The 4,589-nt window shown below is 51.0% G+C and overlaps 1 long non-coding RNA gene across 1 annotated transcript in view; it reads left to right on the forward strand.

Moving 5' to 3' along the window:
• The window catches only part of LOC123034996, a 5,395-nt gene extending 2,735 nt beyond the window's left edge, over positions 1-2,660 (forward strand). The window contains exon 3 of the long non-coding RNA XR_006416876.1: positions 2,648-2,660. This is a non-coding gene — a long non-coding RNA (uncharacterized LOC123034996). The remainder of the gene's footprint in view (positions 1-2,647) is intronic.
• The last annotated feature ends 1,929 nt before the right edge of the window (positions 2,661-4,589 follow it).

Consider the following 4,589-nt stretch of genomic DNA (forward strand, 5'->3'; position numbering starts at 1 on the left):
CCCTGACTCCAAGCTCCCTGGAATTCCCTTGCAAGGGAGGGGCAACCGGCACCCACCTGACCCATTTTGCCTTTTTTCTTTAGTATCTGTTCAGAGATTATGATTAGTCATCCTGCTGCTGGTTTATTGTTTTACTGGTTTGTGTTGGATTGTTTACTGTTTTTCCTCCTGTTGCATGTATATTGTACTTTATTATATTTTACGGTTTTAGTAATAATGGATATCAATTTTATGTGTATTTCCCATTTTGATCTGTATTATTGTGTATGCTTGCGCTGTGAACCCCCAAGAGAGCCTTTTGGCTGTGGGGTGGCGTACAAATACAGTAAAGGAAGGAAGGAAGGAATGCATCACGCCACCCACGCATCTCTCAGGTCAGCAGCCGTGAATCCCATCATAGACTCCGAGAATAGTGGAGTGCGAATGAGCCAAGGCAGCCTCCGGGTGCAAGCACCACTCAGGGCCGCACTCAAGGGAGAGCAGCCTCACCATGCAGCTGCCCGCCGTCCCGGGGCCCCATGCGGAATGAGGCCGGCTCTGTGCGGCCAGAGTCGGCCGGGAGACTTCGGGGTGGCGGTCGCCTGGTCAGTTCCCCTGTGAGTCCTGGCGTACGGCCTGCTCCTCCTTCTCGAACAAGACTTGTTCACTCGCGGGAGTCCTGCTCCTTTCACCGTGTTCTGACAGTATCTGATTCCTTAACAGAACCTCCTCTTGCCTCCACAGACCCTTTGCAGCACCATGTCCTACGGTACTATTGCCCAACATATCAAGGGAGAAGAGTGTTTCTGGCCCCCCTTGGAGCTTCCCTTGGCACATAGATCAGTGCTGACAAACCCAAACCCAGGTAGCCGTGCAGGAGAAGAAGGGCCTGCTGCCACAGAGACCAGGAGCAGAGGAGGCTTCCGGGGAAGGATGGAGAAGAAGGTCTTCCATGAAGATGCGGCGAGCTCAGACATACTGCGCCAGCATTTCAGTGGGCTCCACTACCAGGCTGCTGAGGAGCCCCGAAAGGCTTGCAACCAATTCCACTGACTTTCCTGGGAGTGGCTGAGGCCAGAGCAACACACCAAAAACCAAATCCTGGACCTGGTGGTCCTGGAGCAGTTCCTGGCTATCCTGCCAGCGGGACCTGATTTCCCTGCAGCAGAGAGAGCTGTCTCAGGCACCAAACCGTATCCACCACAAACTGAGATCAAGCGGGAGCGAGACGGGTGCCTCTCCTTTCAGGGTAGCGATTACTACGGTGGTGGCCTTTCCTGTCGCCAGTTCAGTGAGCATGTGTGGCTTTTGTGGGGCAGAATCTGGTCCCTGCTTTTTCGCTATTTGAATCTATTTCTAATTTTGAACCAGGGGGCACTACATACATTCCTTTTTTAAATACAAGTTTTATTTGAAGTATAATCCTAAAAAACAAAAACTACGAACAACATCCATCATCAAAAACATCGAGCACGCTGGGTCAGCCCCCACAACCTTCTTTTTCATTTATAATAACTTAAAAAACATATTTAAATCTATGCAAAATCCCGTTTCTCTAGCCAATAATAAAAAGAGTCCCAAGTTTGATAGAGGTCAATATTTTCCTTCTCCTTCAATGGTAACGTCAATCTGTCCATTTCTGCACAGTCCAGAATTTTTTTTTTTTTAGGATCAGTTCATTGATGGGTACTTGTTCACTTTTCAAGTATTAAGTGAATGCAATCATCACCAGAGTAATTACAAGTAAAATCGAATACATTCATGTATTTTAATCCAATACTTTTTTCCATTTTCACAAGTCCTTCACATATAGTAAAAGTACCCAATTTATGTTTACACTTCCAACATCCATTTAACATATTTGGAAACTTCTTAGCTAATTTATTTGGCAACAGATACCCTCTAAAAAACTTTTAGTATAAGTTTTCTTTATACAGAGTTGCTAATATTACCTTGATATTTCTCTCCCACAGCTTTTACCACTATATCATCCATAAATAAACAGAATTAAAAAGTCATATGGGAAAAGAATACAATTAATAAATACTAAATTATAGACACCAAGACACATCCAGGAATAAAGCATAAAGCACACAAGTTAAGAGTACATCTCTCTCCTTTAAAGTCACGTCCCATTGGCAACAGCATAAAAATAACATTATTACTACCGCAAAATTCACCTGTAAAAATAACAGCTCTGTTTTCAGTTGCGTCTAAATGCCAAAAGAGTTGGTGCCAACCGGACCTCGGGCCGGATCAGATCAGTGATACCCCGTCCAGGGCTGCTGCTGGAGAAGAAAGGACAACTGCCGGGCTGCGCACATGATTGCCGTGCTCTGACCTGTGGCAAGAGCGAAGCAAACATGGCAACTGCCATGCAGGGATAGGAGAACACACAGGCGGGATCCATGGGGCTCCACCCTCAGGGAGGGGGCAGGATGGGGGGCCTGCCGGGCAACTGCTCCCCCTCACTGGGCCAAGGACTGGGCCTTGCATCTGCTCCCCCTCCCCTCCTGTCAACCATCCTGCCCCTTCTAAAGCGGCCGGTGCCCACACTGCACCTGTGAAACTACACAAGGCAACCTTGCAGCTTCAGAGTCCTGCCTCCCCCTGCTGCTCCCCCTCCTTTCCGATCGGGAATCTCCCTGAGCAGACGAAGGAGCGAGAGATGGGCCCCTCGCGCCTCCATTATGGGGTTGGCGCCAGAGCTTGTCTTTCCTTCCGCAAACGGGGCCACAAGCCCCCCTCCGTTGCAAGAGAGTGCGAATGGCACGGCACTGACTAAAAAACGAGGGCATCTGAGGACTCCCAAACCTGTTGCGTGAAGGAAGGGCCGTCCTTGGTGGGGCAGCTCCTCCCCTCCACCCCCATTTCGGTCAGGCCGGCCACTCCAGCAGGGGTGCAGGGGGGCACCTCAGCCATGTGCAGGAGGGCACCAGGGGCCCCACGTTTGCAGGCGGAGTGGGTTGTCTAAGGAGGGAGGAGCCCAGAGGGGGGGCCTTCTCTGTGGGGGTCCCCCCACTGTGGAAGACCCTCCCAGAGTCTAGCGTGGCACACACACCATATTCTTTCCAGCATCAGGAAAAACCCTTTTTATTTTCCCACTATTTTAATGTTTAATTGATTTTAACTAGGGTTTTAGTGGATTAATTGTCAGATGCTGAGGGGTTTGCTTTATTCTGCTCATTTTTCATATGCCGACCCAAGATGTCTGTCCCAGAGGAGTTAGAAAAGCTTTTAATAATAATAGATAAAAATAATGGATCCTGGTTCATATTGTGTGTATATTGCATTTTAAATTATTATTATTCTAATATGTATATTTTAATTTATGTGGTTTTAATTTATTGTTGTAAGCCGCCCCGAGGCTTCGGCGAATGGGGCGGCATAAAAATGTTTTAATAAATAAATAATGGGAATTGTTTTCAGTCAGCACACACCAGTTTAATCAATGAAGCCGCTGGATGAATAGACAGCTTTGCGGGTCCCATCCAGAATTCCCCTCACATCCCATGTCCTGGGGCAAAGCGGCCACCCGGTGGGCCGAATGGGGGAACGATGGGGGCCTCCCACTGCTGCGTGTGTGGCGCCCGTGTGGCAGGATCCCAAGCGGATCAGCCAGCCAGGTCAGCACCCTGAGCTGCGCACTGGGGGGCCCACGACAGCCTCTCCGATGCGGTTCTGCCCTGCAGTGCATTCCACTGGGGCCTCGCCCCCCTTGCACCCCACTCATCCTGGCACTACTGCACTCTGCACTGGGTCCTCAACAGGTGTTCAACGTAGCGTCGCCTTGGAAAGATCTTCCAGAAATGTCTCACTCCACAGACTAGACCAGTGACGGTGAACATTTTAGGACTGAGTGCCTAAACTGTACTCCAAAACCAACTTATTTATCGCAAAGTGCCAACACTGGAAAGAAACCTAAATACGTGAGGTTTTCGTTCATATAAATCAGCTCACAGCCAGTCCAAGCAAAAATGTATGGATGGATGTATATGTATCCTTGGCAGTGCACTGACCTGCCATGCGAAAGCTGAGACGAGTAATGGCTAATGAGTCGCGGCTCGTGACGTCATTGCCTGGCGCCACTACTCCTTTCCGAGCATGCACATGGCCCCTTCGTGTGCTGATAGCCGATGCTCGGCTGCTGGGGCGATCCTGGGGCGACGTGGCTCGCGTGCCGACAGAGGGCTCTGTGTACCCACTGCAGCATGCGTGCCATCGCTTGGCCACCACTGGACTAGACGGGCAAGAGAGCAGGGGACTCTTCCGAACGAGGCCGTGCGGATGCCCTTGTGCCTCTGCTCCCATGGCCAAAGGAGGGGCCAGACCTCAGCGGCGGGGGCTGAAAGGTGCCCCACGGCTTGAGGTTCCCGCTACCCCAGCACAACAGTAGCACCCTGTTCCCCCTGCCCAAGACTGAGCGCCCAGGCCTGAGTGCCCGGTGCCCCTTGGGAGGTCGGGACCCACATCACACAGGGAGGGGCGGCCCTGGGGCTGCCTGTGCAGAGAAAGCCTCTTGCGCGTTCAAGAAGACTTCCTCAAGTGGCGTTTGGCCTGGAGGACCGTCTGGAGAAGCGGTCCAGCCGGCCCCTCGTCCAGGGGCCTCT

The sequence above is a fragment of the Varanus komodoensis genome, unplaced genomic scaffold (assembly GCF_004798865.1).
Source record: "Varanus komodoensis strain SLA01 unplaced genomic scaffold, ASM479886v1 scaffold746, whole genome shotgun sequence".
NCBI lineage: Eukaryota > Metazoa > Chordata > Lepidosauria > Squamata > Varanidae > Varanus > Varanus komodoensis.